Genomic DNA, 14,911 nt, shown 5'->3' with positions numbered 1-14,911 from the left:
TCCGGGATATACTTGTTAATTTGTTTAAGTCTCATTTTATGTGCCAGAGAGTTACTTCGCTTAATATTCAAAATTGTGTGTTTTTTATATATAAAGAAGTAAAGCCAATTCACGTAATTATGTTCTAATTGGATTCATTGCTTTAATATAAAAATAATGACTAGCTTCTAATTTTTTTTTAGCATCTGCATGTTTTGAATTGATCGAGGGATGCTCGTGAAAATTTTCCATGAATTTGTTTAACATACCCACTGCGTAAAACATTTCCTCGTTAAGGTAGAAGTTGTGCTTTGTTTTATATATGCACATGTGTATAATGATCGATTTGACACAAGAAACCCACCAAATTCTGTATTGATATTAATAATTAATCCTTATGATTTTAAAACTTTCTCGTATCTTTGCTGATGACATCTTGGAGTGAAAAACGGTTCGTGTTATCCAATTTTCAAAAGGAAGTATGATATTTTTATGTGTATGTCTTATAATACAATATAATAGTTTCTCACGGTATACAATGATCGCAACGATTGATTGCATTAATAATGGGGCAGCCATTTTATATCCAGTTACATTCACTACTTCGAATTCCAAATAATATCTAGTTAATTTTCTTTTCTCGGCAAATTAGATATTGAACTAACATTTGAATAAATTTTGGTGTTGTAAACATTATCCAGGTCGATGGGGAACATTCGCTTTGATTGTTCGGTTAGCCTAACAAAAGAGCCTGTTGGGTATTGGATACGCCGAGTTATTGCTTTCTCCGGGTCCTCCGGTTTCCTCCCACTGCTAAAGACCCCTACGCGCAAGCGAATTATTGAAATAAAATTAAAACATATGTTAGTCCCGAAATGACCTAGTTTGTGTCGAGTGGACGTTAAACCCCATTTCTCTCTCTCTCTCTCTCTCCGAGTTATTGCCCTTGTCATATCTGTGGACACTTTTGCGTGTTCGTATCTTGTCATTTTCTGTCCGTCGTCTATAATTTTTATTGCCACCCTCCTAGAGGCTACAATTATGCAGCGATTACAGAAATGTTTATAATACTATACATGTCTGTTGTGTTGAAATCTTGTTACCTTCTTATTCATTAACGATTCCTGAGGGGGTACCCCTTTCTTAAGAAATACTGTTAGAAAAATAGTTACTATAATTTAAAATAGATCTTCTTGAAAATTTTATGGAGATAAAGGGCCCGATTGACTTTCAATCTGATTTCAATTGATGTATGCAATATTTGTATGGGATATGGTTACCTTATTGGGAGTAATTCCGTATTGATTATCTGATGATCACATTGAGAATTATGTCCCGTTGTTAAACACTTGTTATTGAAATAATATAGGATGTTTACCATATGTTTAATGAGAGGAAGAAAATGAAATGAAATGAAATGGTCTGCTCCTACTGGGCTAGTGAAGACGGGCATGCACCATGCAGAGTGCTATGAGGGAATTTTTGCCCTAACAGCGGCGCTATGGCCTACTCTTATTTCGAATTCCAGCTGTCAAGGGTTCTTTTACGTGCACGCCAATATGACACGGGACTCTGTTTTCGTCCCATATGAACGACTATACGTTGTCCCTTGCTAGTTCCTCCTTCCTACAAACCCGGCAAGGGTGGAGCGGGGCCACATAGTTTATGTTTCATTTCATGAATTGGGACAAAAATTGTCGCCTCATATTTCACATTTTGCGTATAAGGCAGGGGGCAATGCGCTCCAAAATTGAACTCATCCAAGAACTAGTGATACTTGTTTTAAGTTTCATCCAAATTGGATAAAAATTGTGACCTTTAGATGGTCCACAATCTGGGCATTACATGCTTTTAAACTATTTGCGTAAAGGGGAGCGGCGGTCATTTGACTGAAAGTTTTGGTCGGATTTTCACGATATTCGGACTCAATCATAATTATTATGTAACGGTGATATATTTGAACGGTTTTGAAAATAAGATAAAATGGTGACCTCAAGAGGGTCCACAAGCTAATAACGTGATATATTTCATATAACGTCATAATCCAGAAAGTTACGGTCCAATACGCCCCAATAGCGAAAGGAACCCAGACCTTTGAGATATATCAAATTGGATGAAAATTCTAACCTCTGGGAGGTCCACAACCTGAGTATTACATGTTTTAACGGTAGTGGCCATTTTGACGGCCAGTTTCGGTCCGATTTTCACGAAATTTGCACTTAACCGCAATTAGGCTACGGTGTAACGGTGATATATTTGAACGGTTTTTACAAGGGTTCACAAGCTCAAAATATATATATGTGTGTAGGAAGTGACGGTCCTACATGCGCCAATATCAAATGAAATAGAGATCTTTCGGTGATAAACAGACATTGTCAGTTTCATCAAAGTCGCATCAAAACATTGTGACCATTAGAGTGTCTACAACCTTGGCATTATATGCAAATATTTGTCAAGTTCAGCATCGCAGGAAACTACCATCGACTGTGTGTAAGTGGCAATTGATTTAGAGTCGGAAATCGCTGACGGTCTCAACCCAAAGGAGCTTCCGGGGCCTAGGCGGCCACTGGACCCACGCCGAAAGTCCTAGGATGGTAGCCCCCCTCCAAAATCAAGAATTGTTTCCGCCTGTCATGCTCTGCGTTTTAATATTATTGAACGGAAGAAGCCGTTGTTTTCCACATCTTTGTTGCTATAACGTTTTTAGATCGTTGCAGTTGCGTTAATTATCAGTAAATCTTTTTGAAATAAGTTTAGATTGTCTATAGTTCACTGGAAAAAAAACCCCGAAAATTTATTGACATTCAACTATACTCTTCAAACAAAGTAGAGGATATTGAAATGCAAATACCTATGCAGGTTACGATATGATAAATAGTCATGGACATTTGACATGCTTTGAGAGTATGTTCGCAGATAAAGAACTTATTGCCCCAACAGAACCACTGAGCTGCATGTGCGACACGCAATAGCGCCATACACATGGGAAGGGTTCATTGTCAAATTTGACACTTCAAGGAAGAGTTGATGAAAACTGCCGCTTGCTGGTTTATCTATCCACGTTTGCTTTCCTATCGGTTCTTGCATAGGATTTACTGTTTAGCGTATCTTTGCTTTAGTGTGTTACGTTTAATTTGATCGGGAGACGTGTTCGTCGACGTCAACGTCAACCGACAACACTGCAAGAATTGGCCGTGACATTGCAAGAGGGGTTCATTTTCAAATTTGACACTTCAAGGAAGGGTTGATGAAAACTGCCGCGTGCTGGTTTATCTATCCATACTTGCTTTCCTATCGGTTCTTGCATAAGATTTACTGTTTAGCGTATCTTTGCTTTAGTGTGTTACGTTAAATTTGATCGGGAGACATGTTCGTCGACGTCAACGTCAACCGACAACACTGCAAGAATTGGCCGTGGAATTGCAAGAGGAGTGGGTCAGATTGCCCCAAATCGTGATTGGGCGGCTGATTAGGAGTATGCCACGACGAATTGCTGAATGTCTGAGGATTGGTGGAGCAATTACTCATTATTAAGACAAAAATTAAAAAACGTCCATATGAACTGTTTATGTTCATGTGTAGGTAATTGGCCTGTTATTAACATACACTGGTTACCTCTAATAAAAACAGCACTGCATTTCCGCAGTTTTGTATTGTTTCTGAATATCCCTCACTTTTTTTAAGAGTATATATGGCAAATCATTTCTTATCTATGATAGCTACCAAAAAGTAGCATACAATGGACTATGGAGGATTGTCAACAAGGGTGATATGTAAGGGTGATCCTTCCTTATCTTATATTCCGGTGACCAAACCAGTGGACCCATATTTGAAATAAATATTTTTCTTGATAGTTTCATATGGAATCAGACCCACTAAATCCATCTATCCCAACTAGATCACTGTTAGTCTGGAGGGTGGTGACAATAGGTACCAGGTATCATTCAGATTTGACAAAAAAGGGAAGAAACTGAGCTTATCATCTAGAATCTAATACTTGTATCCAGTTAATAGATTGCCATCCAGAAAGAGTTAAATGCCGGGTATCATTCAGATTTGACGAACCATCTAGAATCTTATTCATGTATCTAGTTAATAGTTTGCCGTCCAGAAAGTGTCAAATGCCATCAAGATTCCTCAATAAACGTCCAGTTTGTGCTGCCATGTAGTTTAAAGAGAGAGAGAAATGGGGTTTAACGTCCACTCGACACAAACTAGGTCATTTCGGGACTAACATATGGTTTTTAATTTTATTTCAATAATTCGCTTGCGCGTAGGGGTCTTTAGCAGTGGGAGGAAACCGGAGGACCCGGAGAAAACCCACGAGGTTGGACAGGCGACCCTACTCCTTGCCACGTACAACCGGGGATTCGAAACCACGCCAGTCGACTCAATGACAGACTTTATGATACAGCGCGCGCACGCTAACCATTCAGCCATCCAACCCCCCCCCCCCCCCCGCCATGTAGTTTAAGAAACACTGTTTAGTTTTGACATCGATCATCTAGTTTATGAAACTAAATGGTCATAAACAAGACGACCAATATCAAAACTAAACTAGAACTGTGACGCAGTAATGATGGGTTTCACCGGTGCCACATTACTCTTGAACTTATGTCACTTCCGGTGTCACGTTATCTTTGAACTTTTGTAACTTCCAGTGTCAATGAAACCGTTAAACAGATTTCCACATAAGCATTGCACACATGTAATAAAATGGATGCAGAATCAACTAAATCCAGCAATATCAATTCCATTTATACATTTTTTACCATGTGTTACATATGTAAATAACCAGCGGCTGCCAGGCAGGATACACCCACATTTTGCAAGAGATGGATAGAGAACAAGCTAAAAAGAAACAAGATTTTTTGTACAATCAGGGGTAATAATCCAGAAAGTTGTGGTCTGAAATGCGCAAATATCAAAAGGGACTGAGATCTTTGGGATATAAAAATATATATTAAGTTTCATCAGAATCGGACAGAAATTGTGAACTCTAGAGGGTCCACAACCTTCCTATTGCATACTTTTACACAATTTGTGTACAAAGAGCTGCCATTTTGTCGGGCAGTTTCATTTCGATTTTTCCGAAATGCAATTTCAACCTTCATTACGGTGGAATGGGGAAATATTGAAACGGTTTTTAAAATCGGGAAAAAAATTGTGACCACTTTGGTCCGATTTTCATGAAATTCTAACTCAACCAAAATTACGGTGTAACAGTGATATATTTGAACGTTTTTTTTAAATCGGATAATAAATGTGACATCTAGAGGGAACTCAAGCTGAACATGTGATTTTTTGTACAATCAGGAGCCATAATTCGGGAAGTTACTATCCGATATGTGCAAATATCGAAAGGAACCAAGATCTGTGGGTTATAAACTTACCTTTTAAGTTTCATAAAAATCAGAAGAAAATTGTGACCTCTAGAGGGTCCACAACATTGATATACCATGTTTTTACGCCATTTGAGAACGAGGGGCAGCCTCATTTTGTCTGTCAGTTTTGGTCCGATTTTCACGAAATTCAAACTCCATCATCTTTAGGGTGTAACGGTGATATACTAAAACCCTTTTTTAAATCGGATAAAAATTATGACCTCTATAGGGTCCACAAGCTAAAAACGTGATTTTTCGTACAACCAGGGGTCATAATCCATGAAGTTACGGTCCGATACACGCCAATATCGAAAGGAACCAAGATTTTAGGGAGATAAACCTATATTTCAAGTTTCGTTGAAATCCGATAAAAATTGTGACCTGTAGAATGCCCACAAACAAATTGTGTACGGACGTCTGGACAGACAGGGGCGACGGCATAATACGTCCACATGAAAATGTGGGCATATAAAAATGATCCTGACAAAATTTGTTACTAACTTACTAAGTTAGCTGACTTTCTAATGGAAAATTAAAATGCGAAAAAAATGTTTTTTAAAAGTGTTCCTGACAAAATTGGTTATTTCTCGACAAGGGAAGGTGGTTAGAAGCAATTTTTGGACATCTATATGATCGTATTGATTCATTCTATATGTCCATTGGAGTCAAACATAATAATGTTAAACGAATAATAAATATAACTCAATTAAAAAAAAATGTTTATTTTGAAGGCTAAAAATACAGTTTTTGCCAAAATGACATTACTTCCGGTGATAATGAAAATGTTGAATTAGTTCCATGAAATCATAAATGGCATGAGGTATAACATGGTGAAAATGTAGCCCCGTTTACACTTGGCCGCGATAAGCGTGCCGTTCTCGGCACGGTACTAGACCGCGATAAATTTCAAGAAATTGACACGTGAGGCATCACATGGTGAAAATGTAGCCCCGTTTACACTTGGCCGCGATAAGCGTGCCGTTCTCGACGGTACTAGACCGCGATAAATTTTAAGAAATTGACACGTTTAAATTTCTCTACAATAATCGGTCTCGGGACCGGCAAATGTGGAACTCTTCACAGAAAAGTTAATTTCAGTCTCTATGCAAATTACGCGGATGAAAACACTTTTGGCGGTTGATTTTGTTTGGTCCGCCATTTTGACAGAACTGTCAATGTTCGCGGGGGGGGGGGGGGAGAGGGCAAGGTTCATTTGGCGCATGCGCAGTTATCCGTGCTGAGAGCCGTAGTGCAAGTTATAAATAGACAATTTTTCCCTTAATTTTTTTCTCCCCTCTTCCTGCATTTTTGGGTTGACTTTTTGGTCTAGAATTGGAGAAAAGGGACCAAATTGCCAATTTCATAGCAGTTTTGGGTAATACTGATGATATTACAGCGGAGGGATAGGGGGTGTAAAGTGTCTTTCTGCAGAGCAATCATTGTGTCGGAAGTGAGATTTTCACCCCTGTCAACTTCAAATCCGTGTAGCAAAAAATCTAAATGGTCAACCCCCTACAAAATTATGATGAGGAGATTGCCAAATGTTGTCCCCATTGTGCCTATGAAGATTGGAACCAACGGAATGTTGAGCAAAAAGCTACAGCCTGTGATGTTACAGTCATTTAACATTGAAGTCAATGGGCAAATAATTGCTAGTCTGAGTCCTGATGATATAAAGAAGCATGGCCGACTCGGGATGTTGATATTTTTTCAACGGCTTATTTCCTGAAGTTTTGAATGGAAAGTGTCAGAAATGGTAAGAATACTGCTTTTTTATTGCCCAGCAGTAAGTTTTTTTGACTATTTGGTATCAAAATAGCCATGATTGGGGGTATCCGTTGGTTGAGTGTGAATTTTGGGTTGTAAATGTGTAACATTTTGTTCACAATGATATCAAAACATGGTTAGGTCTAAATATTAAGGCCAACTCAACTGCAGATTTGGTCTAAAGTCACGAGATGTAAACAAGACTGACCCTAACCCTAACCCAAGACCCAGTCCTTACCCTAACCCTAACCCACAATCTTGTCAAAAAGCATGTAGCCTAGGCCTAAGCCAAGACCTAGTCCTGACCCTAGCCCAAACCCACAATTGTGTCAAAAAATCATGTGCCCTAACCCTATTTACATGTTGTGACCTTGAACCAAGTCTGCAGTTGGCCTTAACATTTAGACCTAACATGTTTTTGACATCATACAATGAAATGTTAACATGTACACTCCAAAATTCACACCTGTGTGACTTTTGACCAAACATGCAGTTGGCCTTAATATTTAGACCGAACCTCAAAACATGGCATCTACCTTTGAGATTGGCTTAGACTTATGTGACACTCAAGGTTTACTTTTTTACTGACTGTTAACTGGTTTCTTTTTGGAGGGCCAGTGACAGGCTGTTCGCTAGAAATAAAGAGGTTTATTTCTATTTCCAGTTGAAACCATATTTTTTTCTTATTTTCTCACTGTTTTTTATTGCATATTTATCCCCAGCCTCCTATCATTTCAGGTGCCAGGGTAATGTTTCATAGAGTGGAATGATTGACCTCAACACAAGTATTTAAAAAAAAGAAGCAAAACAGGTGAGATAAATGTGCATTTCATAGACTTTAAGAAGTACATCCAACCTGATCCCCCACTTCTGCTCACTAATAGTAATGGGCTGGAAATTTGGTACTGCACAGGCCTGTCTTCTCCCCTTGACATTTAACTGAATGACAGAATTCCACATTGTGACCATTTTCTGGATGTCAATGACCGTTTCCCTGGATAGTATTCGCCCCAGAATTCTCATTCTCATCCAAATTTAACATTTCTGGTCTACATCTCAAAACCTGATGTCTTCCTGGACTGGCTTTAGGAGAACGATGATGCATATCAATTTCATCCCTGATCTCTATGACACCTGTGGTGGAAGTGGAGGGCAAATCGTAATCAGTTTGGGTTCCAGCCCCGAGGACCTCTGTAAACTTTGCTTTTTGGTGATGACTTAATTTCCGAGCTTGAAAAGGACGCCCGTGTGTTTATCATGGCCTCTCATATTGGAAGATAACATTAATGGCTTGTGTGTTGATCGACGGTTGTGCATATCTCTTGGTCAGGAAAGTTGTAGGCACCATCGCCATTGTAAATCATTTGACAGGCCCGAGTGAACAGGGCGACCTATGATTGGTCAGCAATGTATCAGATTCCATACCGGGGGGTGGGGATGAAAAAACTGTTGTGGTGTTACATAATCAGATTATTTCAACTTACTTATCCTGTGGAAATACAGCTATATAGGAGGTATTTTGAAATTCATAGGCACTGGGTGTTTCAACATCTTAGATTTGACCACAATTTGGCACTTGAAACTATGTTAACAGCGAAAAACTGTGTGGTTTTCGATGAAAGTGTTAAAAGTCTAATGTTGCATCATGATTACTGTTTTAAAGTATTTTCGTGTTTGATTTATATTGAATTCATCTCATCTTTTTGAAGAATGCATTTATGTTCAAATGCATTTATGTCTTTCTGCAGAGCAATCATTGTGTCGGAAGTGAGATTTTCACCCCTGTCAACTTCAAATCCGTGTAGCAAAAAATCTAAATGGTCAACCCCATACAAAATTATGATGAGGAGATTGCCAAATGTTGTCCCCATTGTGCCTATAAAGATTGGAACCAACGGAATGTTGAGCAAAAAGCTACAGCCTGTGATGTTACAGTCATTTAACATTGAAGTCAATGGGCAAATAATTGCTAGTCTGAGTCCATATAGCGTTTACACTAAGAAAATGTAAGCGTGTCGTGCCTGACACCGTGCCGAGACCACCTCATGTCAGTGGGCCAAATTGGCATGGTACGCTTATGTTTGACCCGTTTACACTACAAAAAAATTAACTTTGCCGGGGCTGGTATCGTTCCTGACACGCTTAAAATTTGTAATGTAAACAGTGTTATTGTATATGTCATATAATTGCTAGTCTGAGTCCATATAGCGTTTACACTAAGAAAATGTAAGCGTGTCGTGCCTGACACCGTGCCGAGACCACCTCATGTCAGTGGGCCAAATTGGCATGGTACGCTTATGTTTGACCCGTTTACACTACAAAAAAATTAACTTTGCCGGGGCTGGTATCGTTCCTGACACGCTTAAAATTTGTAATGTAAACGGGGTTATTGTATATGTCATTTCAAGACTAGTTAATTTCAGGTAATGAAATTTAGAAGATTTTGGGTTGATTTCAATGTTTACATGTTAGTCTTATTTGTATTTTCCTTTATTTATTTTTTTTTGTATATTTAATTTTTGTACCATATTTTGTAAAGCGCACGTGAGCACTTAGTCTTGGAAGTTGTGTGCTATAAAAATGTACAATAGTAATAATAATTATTGTCTGGTAAGGTATGTTGAGGGGAGAGGAGTGGGGGCGAATGGTCTAAGATCAGTCATTGAGTCAAGTCTTGTGGTTTCGATTCCCCCCCCCCCTTGTACGTGACAAGGAGTAGCGTCGAGTGTCCAGCCTCGTGGGTTTTCTCCGGGTCCGCCGGTTTCTTGTCACTGCCAAATCCCCTTAGAAATGGTTCCACTACAGATAACTTCCGTCTTTGGTTCTAAGGCCTTCCATTAAGCAGGTTTTGTGATCAATAATCTGACCCCAAAAGGTACTCACATAGCTTAACATATAGTTAATCAATCGACATTGAAATAAAGGTGAAACATTGCCGCATGATTCTAAGATTTAAAAAATCCAACGACTACTCGAGATCTTATGTGGGTAATGTCGCCTCGAATATGTAAAACGCGTTTCAAGAAAGAGAAACTGAACTGTTTGGTGACTATTTTAATGGTTCATACTTCATTGTCTGTGTTAAAGGTATTTTTCCATTCAAATTAAGACGAATTGTCTATGTACCAATAGTAGCAGAGACCACGTTAACTCTAAAATATTGCGCTAATACTTTTCAGCGATTTTTAAAATTGTATAAAAAATTGTGACCTCTGGAGGGACCACAAGCTAAAAACGCGATTTTTCGTACAATCAGGGGTCATAATTCAGGAAGTTACGATCTGATATGCGTTAATATCGAAAAGGACCAAGATCTTTGGCAGATAGGCCTATATTTAAATGTTTTCGTGAAAGGCAGACCATAATTGTGACCCCTAAAGTGTCCACAAGCTAAAAACGTGATTTTTCGTACAATTAGTGGCTATAATCCATGAAGTTATGGCCACATACATGGTAATTTCGAAAGGAACCGAGATCTTTAGGTGACAGACCTATATTACAAGATTCGTCAAAATCGTGACCTGTAGCAGGTCCGGCGGAGTTGGGGGATGAGGAGGGGAGTGTTTCTAGCTGGGGCTTTAGCTTCAAGTACTCCTTTCTCCAGGTTATGGCACGCAAGTAACTATTCTATTAAAAACAAAGAGGCCTGATTTTAACTTAAAGGTGAGTCTTTTAGAACGTAGACTTTCAGAACAAGACAAGCTTGCTATGCTCTATACAGATCACTGGGTGAAGTTCATCCCATGTCCGTTGTATCTATGACAGATGAGGTAATTAGAAATTTTTTTATTTATACTCTTTCCTTGTGTCCATCAAATAATGCACTGCTATAAGTTATGACCAGTTAAAACATCGAAAGGAACCCAGATCTTTGGGATCTAAATATATATTTTAAGTTTCATCAAAATTGGATAAAAATTCGAACCGCTGGATAGTCCACAACCTGGGTAATATGGTCAGATCTAATATTGTTGCCGAGGATTGTGGGTTAGGGTAAGTGCTAGGTCTTGGGTTAGGATTGGCACCAGCCCTGTTTACATTTTGACGAAATCTGGTTCCGCACCATAATATCTTACAGATTTGTTGATACCGTATGCATGCAACAGAACATTGATGTCGTTAGACAAAAACATATTGAAAATACCGCCGATACATCTCGAAACAACAAAACGATCTTTTTGGTTTGCAGCACCCTACTTGTGGAACTCCCTCCCCCACCATATTCAAATAATATCATCACTGCGTGTGTTTAAACAACAGATAAAGACTCTGCTTTTCACTAATGCTTTCCAAGACCAGTATTGAAAAAATTGCCTAGCGCAATAGAAACTTTAATTAGTTGCGCGAACATAAATTTAGATATATTATTATTATTTAGGTCTAACCTGGGTATTACATGCTTTTAAGGGGAGCGGCCATTTTGTGGGGCAGTTTTGGTCCGATTTTCACGAAATTTGAATTCAACCGTAATTAATCAAATTAGTCCTTTCTGAACGAAGTGGTCAGGCTTTGGAGAGAATACGATGTAGTCTCAATTGTCAAGTACCATTGTTACGATAATAAATAATGTCTCAATTTATCCATTAAATTGCGATCGTGTTTCAGTCCATTGAAAATCTCCACCATTCGATGTTCTAGAGAGTTGATTAAATGGCTTTCATGTGAATAAATGTCTTAATAATTTATATAACATTTGAAGCCAAAAGAAAGACATTCAATAGGCAGATTTAGCTCTCACATAATACATCTTTAACATATCTGATTTACATGTATCCCAATTCATATTGAATCATTGCGAAATTGTATTAGGAAGTTCAACTTATCAAAGGAGAAACACATATCGACGATTTTCAGACAACTCATAATTATGATCCAATGGTTTTTGATAATATGTTTGTCCGTTGTTTACGCAACAGTAACCATTCGTTACCACGCCGTTATGAATGCTTAGGGTGTTCAGATTGCCAACTATTAGGAAACATTGTTGACATCCCCGATTTAATTCCGATCTTTATGAAACGTTGAGTTGTCGATTTTTAAATATTACGTCTGTTTTACAGAACCAGGAATATTCCCACAAGTTGTTATTTAGGTCTAGATATATGGCAAGATATTAGATTCAAAATGCTAACGTGTTATCGTCTAATTTCTAACTTCTATTAATGTAATTTCTAAATTAAGACAATTTATAATCCAATTTCTTTATTTATTCGGCGTAAATTTTAAATCTATTTCATCTTATTTCTATTATTAAGACGAAAAATATCTTCTTCATTAACGCTTTACACGTTTAGCATGAACATCGAACAAATTTAGAATTTTTACATTTCTGCCTAGCAGTCGTTTGGTGTCGCCACTGCGTGCTTATTTGGTGATTGAGCACCCGCTCGGGACCATTATGTTGATTTAAAATACAGATGTGACGTCATGCTTTGATGTTGGCTACCATTATTTCAAATAATGGTACGGGCAATATGCCAATCGTACATTATTTATACTAGCTGAAATTTTGGACGACCGTGGCGTATTTCAATGCAAAATACGTGCTAGTGTCTATATTTTAAATTGTTTAATGGTCTCGAGCTTAAGGCATTGCGTAATATTTTCAAACAACAACTCGGGACTGACATCCCTCGTGTTGTTTCAATATATTACTTAATGTCTCGCTCTCGACCATTAAACACTTTTCGTCTTGTTGAATGGTTGGATCCAGTGCTAAAATTGAAAACATCATCGAACGTGATATGGCGTATGCCCGTCTTCCTTAGCCCAGTTCGGAGCAGAACAGTAGGACGTTAAACCCCATTTCATTTCACTCTCGATATAGAAAGTTGTTTTAGATTTTCAGTCCTTTTTTTCCCATTCCAATTATTTCAAAGTCATTGTCAATGTTATCCTGCACAAGACATTCAAAAGTACTCTCGATATAGAAAGTTTAAGAAAAAACGCTGACGTAGTGTTCGAGATAAAGGCGTCCAAAATTTCTAAAAATCAGAAAATACTTGATTTTCGGCGTGCCATATTTTCTTCCTTATCATCAAATATGTATCAATTGGGCATCATACGGTAGTCCATTCATCGGGTCACCCAACGATACCTAGGTTGGTTTGATCCGGTGTTATCCAACGAAGCTGCATCCTTTTTTGCGGGTTTTTTTCACAATATGGGACATTATTTTGATTACTTCTGGTTTACGGTTCATTGTCGGGATAGTTTTCTTTTTCAAAGGCTTGGACCATTACGTCATGCTCAAGAAATTTCAGAAACATAGATTGTGCCGTTTGTTTATAAAAAGTTTTTAAAATGGGCAAATTTTTTTTTTAAATTTGAAAAATAAAGAACGATAATTCTGAAAGAAACTTTTATTGTAATATATTGAAATATAGGTTTTCGGTGGATTATGTATCTTCAATATGTGTAGATTCAGAATCCGGATAATGCCACCTTGGCACCCTTGAGGAAATTCAAATATGTAAGATGGCCACCATGAGGCATTTTCTGGTTATTTAGTGGGGTAAAATTTGTGAGAGATTCTTTTGGACCTCTGTTTGAAGATGGTTTCTATACGAATTCAACCCGCTAAACCCAATGAGCTTGGGTATTCCTCATAAAGTGATGACTAATTCCGTTAGGGGGCCAAATTCAAAATGGAGGATCATTTTGTTTTTCGGGGTCAGTTAATTCAGATATAAACATAAAAATATGTTCCTACCAAAAGTTATTCCCGGCTGAGCTTATATTCAAAATTTCGACCATATTTGGCGGGACATTTCGATATTTGTAATGTGATAGTGTAATACGTCAAATTATAGGTTTTTGGTTTCGCTGAATTCATATCTGAACAATTGAATATACATGTACTATGATCGAAATAAACGACAATATGGTTCGCAAAAGCGACATAATAGCTAAGTTTAGGAGACCATGGAAAAATAGTAATGTAAAAACATCTGTATCAAGAAAAACCAACCCGAGGATATTCTTCCCCTTGTATTCTTATAAGAACACAAATTATACACGGTCAAGCACAATCAACTATCGGGCCATCGTGAGTTTTAAGCAAATTTGACTGAAAGTTATTAGACCACTCATACGCACGGAGCTGGAGTTACGCATGACGCTGGCAAACATTTTCCATATCTTTTTCCAAACTTTTTCTAGTAGAGAATGTGACACGGACGGGTGATATAGTGGATGATAATGTATGCTTGACAATTCGCTCTTCGTAGCTTTTGTTCGTATGACCCTGTAATTTGTGGTAAACAGCAAAGCCTCTTAGTTTCATATAGAACTCCAATTAGAAGCTCGGGAAACTGACATGGTATCCCTCTTCTGGTCATTGTAGACACAAGTCGCTGTATATTGCATCATTGTATTCCCATGTCTGTGGTCAAATGGTACTTTTCGTACATTTTGCTTCACTGTTGAGTCTTAAATGATAACCAAAATAGCCAGAAACACTCACCCGCCGCAGAATGAACGTTTAGCAGCATTATTATATCAGAAGTAAGCACTAGTTAACTTTTAGAATCATTTGCTTTCAACTATGGTCCAATGGTGGATTGTGTTTGGCTGTGAAGCTTTTGTGTTCTTCTAAGAATACAAGGAGTAGCCTAGAGTGTGTTCGAGGTAGTTTAACGCTCATTCTGCAGTACTCTTACTATTTTCTTCCGCGGTTTCCTAAACTTAGCTATTTTGTCGAATTTGGGAACTATATTTGCGTTTCGTTCGGTCATGGCACATTGCGCCAGTCTGATATGAAATAGTTTGACGTATTAGAC

Source organism: Patella vulgata, chromosome 5 (assembly GCF_932274485.2).
Source record: "Patella vulgata chromosome 5, xgPatVulg1.2, whole genome shotgun sequence".
NCBI lineage: Eukaryota > Metazoa > Mollusca > Gastropoda > Patellidae > Patella > Patella vulgata.
This window is presented reverse-complemented; position numbering follows the sequence as displayed.